The 12,111-nt window shown below is 47.9% G+C and overlaps 1 protein-coding gene across 2 annotated transcripts in view; it reads right to left on the bottom strand.

The window, feature by feature from the left end:
• The window catches only part of GPAT4 (glycerol-3-phosphate acyltransferase 4), a 30,918-nt gene extending 21,829 nt beyond the window's left edge, over window positions 1–9,089 (bottom strand). Inside the window, exon 1 of one of the 2 annotated variants that reach the window (XM_061404569.1) lies at window positions 8,980–9,089. The gene's annotated coding sequence lies outside the window, so the exon portion shown is untranslated. The remainder of the gene's footprint in view (window positions 1–8,979) is intronic. The other variant, XM_061404570.1, reaches the window with a different exon arrangement.
• Between the last annotated feature and the right edge of the window lie 3,022 nt (window positions 9,090–12,111).

Genomic DNA, 12,111 nt, shown 5'->3' with positions numbered 1-12,111 from the left:
GAACAATCCTCCTGTGGATTCTTAGAAGTATGGACGAGGTAAGAAAGCTGTGGGTATCAAACGGGCCCCCAAACATGTTGCTGGATCCCGGAGCCGCCATTACACCCAGAGGTGCTGGTGCCTTAAGGCCCCTCAACACGGACTCCAGTCTCTGGAAGTACAGCAAACTGTTCACATCAGAACTATCACACCAGTTGCTAGATAAATGTTCTTGTAGGAAAGGCAACAGAACTGCAACTCCTTGACAGGAAGCAGCGGAAGTCATCAGCTCAAAGCAATAGTTACTTTCTCTTCACCTCCCCCACTTTCAGCCAAATCCAGAGTCACTTGGACCAACGTTCCCCCAGGAGTCCAGCCAGTCCAAGGAAACCCTAAGAACAAAGTTCTGAGCCTTTCGGGAGGGAAGGTGGTCTCATCACAGGAAGCTGATGGTCCACCTCTAAGCTAATGAGACTCTTCAACCCCGGGGTGCAAACCAGAGCCCCCAAACGGGACACTTCTCAGTTCTCAGGGTGACTAGCTCAGGGCACATACCCCATGCCCCACACCACGTTAGGTATGAAAGCATGTTGTGGTAAACACACACACCTACACGCACATTTTCCACAAAAAGGCACACACACAGCCATCACTTCACACTTCGATGACTGTCAACAAGAAGAAAGTTGTGGGTGGAGACAAGGGACCTCTCATACACTGCTGGTGAGAATGTAAGCTGCTGTGTCCACTGTGGAAAACAGTATAGTTCTTCCTCAAAAAACTATAAACAGAATTACCATACGATCCAGCAATCTCACTCTTGGGCATATATCCAAAGAAAACAAAAAACAGTAATTCAAAAAGATTATGCACTGCAATGGTCCCGGCTGCATTATTTGCAATAGCCAAGATACAGAAGGAACCTAAGTGTCCACCAACAGATGAACGCATAAAGATGCTGTGGGGGATGCACACAATGGAACACCATTCAGCCGTAAAAAGGTGAAACGCTGCTATCTGCAGCAATGTGGATGGACCTGGAGGGCGTTATGCCAAGTGAAAGGTCAGTCAGAGACAGACTAGAGAGTGTACCAAAGAGGAGCGACTCACAGATAGAGAGCAAGCCAGTGGTTACCAGTGGGGAGAGGGAAGGCGTAACAAAAGGGTAAGTGATTAAGAGGTATGAACTATTGGGTATACAATAAGCTACAAGGGTATCCTATTCAACATTGATGATACAGTCAATATTCTATAATACTAATAACTCTAAATGGAGTATAACCTTTAAAAATTATGAATCCCTATATGGTTCACTTGTACCTTATATAATATTATATACCAACTATACTTCAATTTATATATATGTTAAAAAAAAAAAAAGAGTTCTGGAAGAGAAAATAACAGGGATCTTACAAATTTAAATTGAGGCTTCTAAACCAATTCTGACTGGATCACCAGGCATGTGCATGCTGAGTTGCTTCGGTAGTGTCTGACCCTCTGGATCCTATGGACTACAGCCCGCCAAGCTCCTCTGTTGCTGGGATTCTCCGGGCAATACTGGAGTGGGCTGCCATTTCCTTCTCTGGGGGATCTTCCTGACCCAGGGATGAACACGCCTCTTGCGCTGGCAGGCAGGTTCTGTACCACTAGCGCCACCTGGGAAGCCCAGGCAGGGACTACTAGACTCCCAGCTGCAGGAACTGCTTTTCTGTCAGCTCTCCATGGCTCTGTGACACACCCTACACCTCAGGAGGCCACACCTGCTGCTGAGGAAGACGTCAAACACCCATTCAGAAACAAGACAGGCCTCTGTATGAAAGATAAGTGCTTAGGCGACACAGTGTATTTTTAAAGCACACTAAGCACAACGTCTATTGCACGTTAGATCTCAATAAACGGTACCTATGATCACTTCATTATGATCAGAGGACACCCTGGGTGCTGTCCACAATACTAAGTACCAAACTTTAAGAGGTTGGATGGGGAGGAAGGCATTTCAAAGCATGTCACAAAATCCACAGACCACAAGCTACTACACGGTGCCTAGCAAGCACTAAGAGCCTAGACAAAGGTCAGCTGTCAAGAAACGAGAATGAAAACCACAGTGAGGCAGCAAAAAAAGTTTCTGATAACCCGTCCTATTGGCGAAAAAAGAAAAGACCCTCAAATACTACTGACTGGCATGCACAAGGATACAACCTCTACACAGAACAATTCGGTAATCACCGTCAGAATTTAAATTACATATAACCTTAGGTCCAGCAACTCTACTTCTAAAAACTCTTACTAAACATAAACTGGAGCAGTAGTTCTCAACTTGGGGCAATTGATTCTACCCACCTTGGGACCATTTGGTAATGTCTGCAGACAGGAATCAAAAGAAAGACATTAGGATTTGAATCCTAACTTGATCACTTTACTAGTTTGAGTGTGCGTGCATATGTGTGTGCTCTGCTCTTCAGTCAAGTCTGACTCTTTTGCAACCCCGTGGACTACAGCCCACCAGGCTGCTCTGTCCCTGGGATTCCCCAGGCAAGAAGACTGGAGTGGGCTGCCATTTCCTCCTCCAGGGGATCTTCCCAACCCAGGGATCGAACTCATCTTCTGTACTGGCAGGCAGATTCTTTACCACTCACCCCGCTGGGAAGCCCAGTCTGTTATTTTGAGTAAATAACTTAAATGTCTTTAAGCTTCTGTTCAACAACACCTGCCAAAAAAAACCGTTCACTTTCACAGTGCCTAGAACAAGGGAAATGTTCAAAACACATCATTACTACTATGCTAGGTTCCTGTTACTACAGAGAAGGGGCTCTGGAAGGTGTTTCCCAAGCCATGACGTAACACTAAGGAGAAATCTGCTTTCGACACCACTGCTGCAGGAAGGCGTTTACAACCCCAAAGATGGCTAGAGCAAGCCACGACTTTATTAGTCAATTACCGAGAACTCTAATCCAAGCTCTTCTAATGGCTTAAATTATCAAGCCTTGGAAGAGTTAAGTGATTGAGACGAGCCGCAAAGCTGCCCGTAAGAGAGGCAGGACTACATCTCAGATCTGGGTCCTCCTCTAGGGGTCTTTCTGCGCCCTGGGCTCTATTTTGCTCTGGGCAGGTATCCACTTTTCAGAGTTTACTCAGTCAGGTCACAGACCAGCAAATGCCCCCATTTTGATGTGATGGTAAATAAAGGCATGCACACAGAGGAAATATACACTGGGGTGAATCTGCTGTCGAGTGTGTCAGAGGAGTGGAGTGTAAGAAACTTGCTTGAGTAGGATGCTGCTGCTCAGGAGGAAAGGTGTAAACACATTTCCAAGGAGATGGGCAGCCCAGAGCTGCTGGGTGAAGCAAACCTGAGCTGCTGAAAATCCAGGGATACGCTTACAGCCGACAGCAATCCTGAATAAAAACAGATGGTCCGAGACAAAGCCAGGATATGTCAGGCTCAAGGATGATTCAACTTACTGGGAAGACGACAGGAATATGGTCAGCTTCAGGGCCACTGTCTTAACTGAGGTCGACCTCAGTTAAGGCCTAAATACTTTCTCCTTGCCCAGAAAGGCCTCATGTGAGTTGGATCTGGGTAATAAGTAACATGGAACCAAGTTCAACATAAAGCAACATCACCAGAAAAGAAAAAAAAGGACAAAGATACGGGACACACCGCTATTCTGGAGTCATCAGGTGAAGAAAGGACAATTTGATTTGCTGGGGCTCTAAGGCCCTGAACACTGCTCTCAGAACTCCATTTGAAAATTGGTGCTTTGATTTCTGAGTAATGTATGTGTAATTGGAAGCAACTTCCTGTCCTCCTTTTTTCAGCACCTTTCTGTCTGGTTTATCTCACTTGGCATAATCCCTTTGAGAACCATTCAGCTGCTGCCCATGTCAGTCCCTACTGCTGAGCTGTTGCCCTGGGTAGAACAGGCCACAGCTTCTTTACCCGCTCACCCAGCAATTGGTCCTTCCAGTTAGGGACTGTTACAAATAAAGCCACTACCTACCAGCCACATAAGGACACACACTTTCACTTCTCCTGGGTAAATACAAATACCCAGGAGTGGAATGAGGTAGCATTTAGCTTTAGATGAAACTGCCAAACCGGTTGCTCAACTGGTTGGACCGTGTGTTAATTCTCACCAACAGTGTCCGAAAGTTCCATCTGTTCTACATCTTCACCAACAGTTGTTATGATCGATCTTTTTAATTTTAGACAGGCTAATGGATGTGAGGTGTTTATCTTACAGTTTTGTGTTTCCCTCCTGACCAACGATGTGAAGCATCTTTCGTGTGCTTACTGGGCATCTGTATGTTTTCCCTGGTGAAGCGTGAAAATCTTTATTTTTTATTGGGTTATTTTATTATTGAGTTTTGTCACTAGCCATTTTTTAAAAGTCAAGCTCCCTCACCCCTGCGACTAAGCAGTCTTACTTAAAATGAGAAAGCATTTCATCACAAAAATCTGTGAAACATGGGACTTCTTTGTTCAACTTGCCACAAGGTTGAAACAACCCTAAATATGCAGAGAAATCACTGAAACAGGAAAGAAAAAAAAAAACTCATGACCAAAACCACAAACTTCCCTGACGGCACAGTGGATGGGAATCTGACTGCCAATTCAGGGGACAGGGTCCTGGTCTGAGAAGATTCCACATGCCATGGAGCAACTAAGGCTGGGCCCCACAACTGCTGAAGCCCGAGCTCTAGAGACCACAGTCTGCAACAAACAAGCCACCGCAATGAGAAGCCTGTGCGCTGCAACGAGGAGCAGCCCCGCTCACCGAAATTCGAGAAAGCCCATTCACACAGTAAAGACCCAGTGCAATGGGAAAAAACCCTCTAACCTCAGACCTGCATTCTACCAGGAACGTAAAACGCTCTTTCATCTGTTTTCAGTTGACAGTGATTCTGTGCTGTCTGACCACGTGTAACCCCTGAGCACTGGAGAACGTGGACAGTCGAAATTGAAATGAGCTGTAAAAACAGACACTGGAATTTCAGTGATTTAGGGTGAAAAAAGAGGAATGTAAAAGATCTCATTAAGAACTTGTATGTTACTGAAACACATACATTACTGCGTGTAAAATTAGACAGCCAGTGGAAGCTTGCTGTCTGATGCAAGGGGCTCAAGTCTGACGCTTGGTGACAGCCTAGAAGGGTGAGATGCAGTGGGAGGTGGGGCAGGACACACACACCTATGGCTGACCCATGTTGATGCATGGCAGAAACCAACACGATGCTGTAAAGCAATTATTCTCCAATTAAAAACAGACAATTTAACAAAGGGATTGTATGTTGATTACATGTTGAAGAGACAGTCTGGATAATTTGGGTTAAATTATTAAGATTATTTTCACCTGTTTCTTACTTAGCACTGACCACAAACTTTTGAGGCAGACCCTGAAGATAATGACATCTCCAATGGGTAAGGAGAAACATTCACACGTATAGTACCTTCCCCTCCCTAGTCCTCTGAGGTGTGAAGAGAACCGTGCAAAGCAAGGGGCTAAGAACTGGACTCAGGAGTCCAGTCTGAGGTTGGACGCTCAGCTCTGTTACTCTCTGCTTTGTGTGACCGTCAATAAGTCATTCACCTTCTGTGGATTTAAGTCCCCTCACTGGTTTTTTGGTTTGTTTTTCTATTTTAAAAGTCAACAGAAGTGTACTATATGCCTACATTTTACAAAGTACTTTTCTGGAGTTGCAGATCTTGAGCTCACTGTTTAATAAGAAGGAAAACACCCTAACAATTCTTATGCTGCTGCTGCTGCTAAGTCACTTCAGTCGTGTCCGACTCTGTGCGACCCCAGAGACGACAGCCCACCAGGTTCCCCTGTCCCTGGGATTCTCCAGGCAAGAACACTGCAGTGGGCTGCCATTTCCTTCTCCAATGCATGAAAGTGAAAAGTCAAAGTGAAGACGCTCAGTCGTGTCCGACTCTTAGCGACCCCGTGGACCGCAGCCTACCAGGCTCCTCCATCCATGGGATTTTCCAGGCAAGAATACTGGAATGGGGTGCCATTGCCTTAGTGCCCCAACAGAGAAAGCCAGCCTCCAAATGGCTGGTGGCGTGTGCATGTCCGTGTTTTATAGGAAAGAGCGCCTTAAAGGACTTATGAGGAACCCCAAGAACTGATAATGCTCCTCCTAACTAAAATCCATTCCTCATGCTACAGTAAGCGTTATTATACAGGGCACTGATGACACTTGCTTAGGTGCCCACCCCGCCATGAGCCTAATGATACAGGAAGACGTAAATGGCCTGCTATGATGAGGTTCTGTTTTACCTAAAGAAACAAATCTGCAGTACAGCTCAAGCTCGACCAGGCCCATATTCTCCAGCACACACGACCTTTGCCCCTCAAAAAAAAAAAAAAACAATTCCCCCCCAACCACCCCATGTCTTCAGGAGTAATGATTTACCAAGATACCCAGATGCTGTTCACTGGAGCCACATTTCCATAAGCTAGATGTGCATGACAATTACTGTATTTAGGTCACAAACTCACAGAAGAAAAGTCCATCCTGAAAGTAAATTTATAAACAATTACGTCATATCATACAAACTGAACTTATAAGCAAACTCAGAGAAGTCTACATACAAGAATTCACAGCATCCCTCAGGCAGCATTTAAGGGTAAAAAAAACCTAAGGCCCAGGTAACTAAATTTACCTGTCTTATTTGAGACGAGGAAACTTTATTGGATAAAGTACGATAGAAAATGCAGATTATGGTTTAAAAGAAAAAAGTTTAACCTATAACAAACATAGTGCTGGATTCTTATCTGCTCATGTCAAGGAAGGATGTTTTATGGGAGGGCGCTATTGTTTCCGATGCTACGAAGTGCATAACGTCAAGTATAAGTAAGGTAGTTGCTGAGTCGTGTCCAACTCTTTGTGATCCCATGGACTGTAGCCCATGAGGCACCTCTGTCCTTGGGAATCTCCAGGCAAGAATAGTGGAGTGGGTTGCCATGCCCTTCTCCAGATCTTCCCAACCCAGGGATCGAACCCGGGTCTCCTGTGTTCCAGGCAGATTCTTTCCTGTCTGAGCCACCAGGGAAGCCAAGGGTAAACCCCCCTAAAAATCCTTCCAGTTTCTCTTCGTCACGCTTCATTAAATAGCTATGAGTGTAATCGAAATCTTCAAGTTTGTTCTCGTTCTCAGTCTGGAATTCCACTTTTAAGGTCGGCATCTTCCCATGTTTCCTCAAAGCTATGATGAGAACTCCTCAGTTTGTCCCAAGTCTAGCTTAAGAAATAATTTACGGCCTGTCCCAAAGTTTCGTTATTCCAGATTTTGGCAGAAAGGATCGTATTTGCCCACCCTAGCCCTTCATCAGAAGAGTTTTCAATCACAGCCCTTTCACACTTTTCTCTTTTCCAGAGAAAACACCCAAAGGCAAGCAGCAGGGTACAGGAGGAAGACTAGATGCGGCTTTGCTGCTACTGCTGCTGCTAAGTCGCTTCAGTCGTGTCCGACTGTGCGACCCCATAGACGGCCTCCTCCCAGGCTCCCCCGTCCCTGGGATTCTCTAGGCAAGAACACTGGAGTGGGCTGCCATTTCCTCCAATGCACGACAGTGAAAAGTGAAAGTGAAGTCTCTCAGTCGTGTCCGACTCTTAGCGACCCCATGGACTGCAGCCTACCAGGCTCCTCCGCACATGGGATTTTCCAGGCAAGAGTACTGGAGTGGAGTTCCATTGCCTTCTCCGGAGATGCAGCCTTGGGAGATGTCTTTTCCAGCCTCAGTTCAACCTCTCACACTCCCTGCAGCTCGGGACAAGTCATTGAATCTCTCTGGGCCTTGAGGGCTCATCAGAAATGAAAGTTAAGACAAGATGCTCTGGAGCTCTCATCCCCACCTTTTGTTTTAACCTGTCCTCCAGGTGCTTAATTATTTTAGATGTCTTTTCCGATCCTTCTCCAATGCCATTAAGTGCTTCTGAGTTGAAGGCCTTGTAATGGTAGGCTCAGTCCAAATGCAAAGTCATAAAGTAAGATTTTTATTCTGACTCTCAAGCTACTTTTGACATCAAGGATTTATCCTAGAGATATGGGGGTGGAGTGAGGGGGATGAGACAAGCTCAATCACAGGTGAGCTCGTGAGTTTGGATGAGGCATACATGCTGGTTCACTGCTCTACCTCCTTCTCTGTCTGAAATTCTACATAATACAAGATTGAAAAAAAAAAAACCGTTGTGAAAATGAGAAAAGAATATCGAACTGGCATTAACACAGGGCTCTTTTTCTACAATCTTTGGTCTAAGGATAACTGCTTTTCATGCCATTTCTCTTGGTTTGAGGTAGAATCTACATGACAAGGAACTAAGGAGAGGTACTCGAACTTCAACCAAAATTAAGGGAAATGAACCAGAAAGGGAAATCCTCAACGGACCCGTATAAAGTTATTCCTGAGCAGGTCCACACGGCACAGAGACCTTCCCTGGGCGGTGAGGCACTAGGGTCCGGTACGGGGCTGTCTTCCACATAAGTGTGGTGTTTCATACGGTGTACATTTTCCCTAACTTTTCAACGGCAAGTTAAAAGCCCTCGGCGCCACGGTAAGCCAGCAAATACACTAATTCCTCTGGTAAGAGGATGCTTCGCGGGGCGTGAAATCAAAACGGAAAGGCAAGGATTTCGAGGCTTGAGAAATCCCCAAGAAAAGCAAAATGCGGCTCCTTTGGGTATCAAGAGCGGAAAATCGACATCCCGGGGCCGCCTCAGCCGTTACGGCGAAGGCGCTTCCCCGCGACCTCACACACGCCGGAGGCGCGAGGGCGCAGGCCCGGCCCCGGACGGAGGGCGCGGCGGCGACGGGCGGGCCGCTCCACCGCCCGGAACCCCCCACCCCGGCAGCGGCAGTGATGCCTCCCGAAGCCGGGGCGGCGCAGGGAGACGGCGGTCCCCGGACCAGGCCCTCGCGGGCACCCGCCCAAACCCCCAGCCCCGCTAGAGGTTCATGACCTTCAGGAAGCGGCCGGCAGCGTACGACTCACCCAGCGCGAGGCTCCGGGCGCCAAATCCCTCCGCGGACCGTCCGTCCCGCCCTCGCCGTCGCCGCCGCCAGCCCCAGGCGTGCGTAAGAACGTGCGCGCGCCCGCCCTTTGTCTACGCCGCCTTGACGTGACCCTCGCGTCCCAGCCCCACCCCCGCCCGCCGCCGTCTAACCTCACGCCCCGCACCCACGCGCCGGCGCGCGCCCGGCAGAGCTGGGCGTGGCCCCGGAGGGCGGGGCGATAGGGGGCTGGGCGCCGGGAGAGGAGCAGACGGGGCGCCGAGTGGTGGGCCCGGGAGGCGGGGAGGCGGGGCCCAGAGGTGGGCAGGGCTGAGGAGGCGGGGCTCCGAGGGGCGGGGCGCGGGGAGATGACTGACAGGGAGCCGAGTGTGGGGCCGGGGAGGTGGAGCCCAGAAGTGGGCGGGGCTTCTAGGGGCGGGGCGCGGAGAGACGGGCAGACTGGGCGACGAGTGGTGGGCTGAGGAGGCGGAGCCGAGAGGTGGGCGGGGATGAGGAGGCGGGGCTCCGAGGGGCGGGGTGCGAGGAGACCGGCAGACGAGGCGCCAAGTGGTGGGCCGGGGAGGCGGGGAGGCGGGGAGGCGGGGAGGCGGGGAGGCGGGGAGGCGGGGAGGCGGGGAGGCGGGGAGGCGGGGAGGCGGGGAGGCGGGGAGCCAAGGGACGGTGCGGGAGGCGGAGAGGCGGGCTGCCGCGTCGCTAGTTCCATGTGGGCGCGCTCAGGAGCTGCGGAGCTGCCAGCTGGCGGGCGAAGACCTCTGACCCCACCGGGCTAGCTGCTGCAGAGACCAGCATTGAGCGCCCTGGGCGCTCCTGGAGCGTGCCTCCCAGAGACTCCTGCTGTAATAAGAGGAAAATGAAAAAGTGAAAGTGAACTCGCTCAGTCGTGTCCGACTCTTTGCCACCCCGTGGACTGTAGCACACCAGGCTCCTCCAACCATGGGATTCTCCAGGCAACAAAACTGGAGTGGGTTGCCATTTCCTAAAGAGGGGTCTCCACGCTTCTGCGCTGTGCCAGGACCTGAATACTGGCTGCTTCGCCCTAGGAACACTCGTTGTAGGTTCTGAAGAGAGTGAAATGAGCCCTGATTAGTTAAAAGAGGCTTGAGTCACCAAACGGCCTTGTCATCTTGGGGCCGTCGTGAGTATACAGTGAGATACAGATCGCTTGCGGTCGGCACGCTCAAGAAATGCTAGCTGACATCACCACCACCACCACCATCATCAGAGTCTCCTTTGCCAGCTAGCAAAAAGCCAAGGAGTTCAAGGGTTGGTGTAGGCATTTCCGAGTCCCCTCAAAGGTGCAACTTTTCAATGTCTACCTCAACTTGGAACCAACATCTCTGCTAAAGTCTGGTTACTGCCTGCTGGAGTTTCCACGTGTTTTTCTCACCATGTCTTCAAACTTCAAACGCCTGACCCGAGCTTATATCATCTGTCTTAAAGTTGATCCTCCTTTTTAAAAAAATCAGCCCTTTCCTTCTTAAAAGGTCAAGCCCTCTCTCCTAGTTTATTCTGCACACTGCTGTCAGATTGCCAATCCACGCTAAATGATCTGACAGTGGGTCTTGAGGGTAACGTCCACATTCTTAGACCTCAAAATCGACGTACAAGAATGATGGCTCTGCTCCCAGACACTGGGCTGCTCCTCCTTATGCTAAATGCTACCATACCTGTGGGACTTTTCCCGAATTCACTAACTTAATCATTTATCCATTCGTTTAACAAACTTTGGTCCCAATGGTGCAAAGCTGAATAATGCATGGCTATGTCTAATCTTCAACTAGATTAAGTTCCGTAAAAGAAGAAACTGGTCATCATCAGTGTCAGAGATCAGGCTTTAAAGTGGCCACCACAATCATAACTGCTTTTTGGGTTCTTACATCTGCTCTCCTTTCTTGACCCAGGATCAGTCAAAACGTAGAAGTCGTCCATTCACCTGCTTTGCTCATATGTATTCATGTTTAAATTTCTTAACAATTCTTACCATACTCTGCAGTTCTTTGTGCATAGTAATTCTGAAATTTAAAAATATTTTACACATACTAGAGAATGAACACAAATGCCGTTGACTGATTCTTTGCCCAACCATATAGTAGACTCAGTTGTTGGTTATCAACACACACACGTGAGAATAGGCACACACGTTCCCTGGGGCTGTCTCTAAACCTCTTGAGTTCAGGAAGGTAATCAAACTTCATTCCAAAGAGGAAGCCAATAAGAACTGGGTTAATATAACTCCCTTAGGCTTCAAAGTTTTGTTTGCAAAGGCGGATAATCCGGGCACATCTCTGTCGTGGTAATTTCTAGGCAGGAGGAATACAAATGGGAGGAAGAACATGAACAAGGAATGCTTGAAAAAATTAGACACAAAGTAGGTTTACCTACAGAGGACGCCTGTTGCCGAAAGCATATATCCAACAGCAAACCCCTTGTCACTGTGAATTTATACTTTTAGATTATTATTAAAGGTATTTTTGCATTCTAGAATGAGCATACTCTTGTACCACAAAAACTACATGAGTAATTTTAAAAACCTGATGAAGGATAGTCCTTTAAGAGTTGGGGATCACAGGGTTCAGGGGCTCAGTGAGAAGTTTAATAACCTCCCACACCATCCTAACTTTGAGTTCATTTCCCAAAATGAGCCTCTACAATCACTGCATTTGCTGTGTGTGTGACACACGGTCCTATGAACTGGGAAGATACTTCTTTCAAAAGATACTCTTTCTCCAGTACAAACATCCTGCAAGTGTGCTGTGTACCTTCTCTCCTATCCAAGTCACCTGCTGTGTGTGCAAAGCCTTTGACATTTGTTGAGAGGCGAATCCTCAACTAGAAACATTGATTTCCAACTCTCAAGAGGAAATGTCAAATTAAGCAAAAGTTGGGTTCTTTTAAAAAAATGTATTGTGGTGAAATACACATAAAATTGACCATCCTAACCACTTCTAAGTATGCAGTTCGGTAGTGTTAAGTATATTCACATTGTTGGGCAATTAACCTCCAGAAATTTATCATCTTGAAAAAAGAAAACTATATCCATTAAACAAAGCCCCCTATTCCCCCTGTCCCCAGCTCTAGGCAACCACCATTCTACTCTCTGTTTCTATGAGTT

This window comes from Bos javanicus, chromosome 27 (genome assembly GCF_032452875.1).
Source record: "Bos javanicus breed banteng chromosome 27, ARS-OSU_banteng_1.0, whole genome shotgun sequence".
Lineage (NCBI taxonomy): Eukaryota > Metazoa > Chordata > Mammalia > Artiodactyla > Bovidae > Bos > Bos javanicus.
The sequence above is the reverse complement of the archived record's forward strand: the minus strand, read 5'-3'. Positions and strand labels throughout refer to the sequence as shown.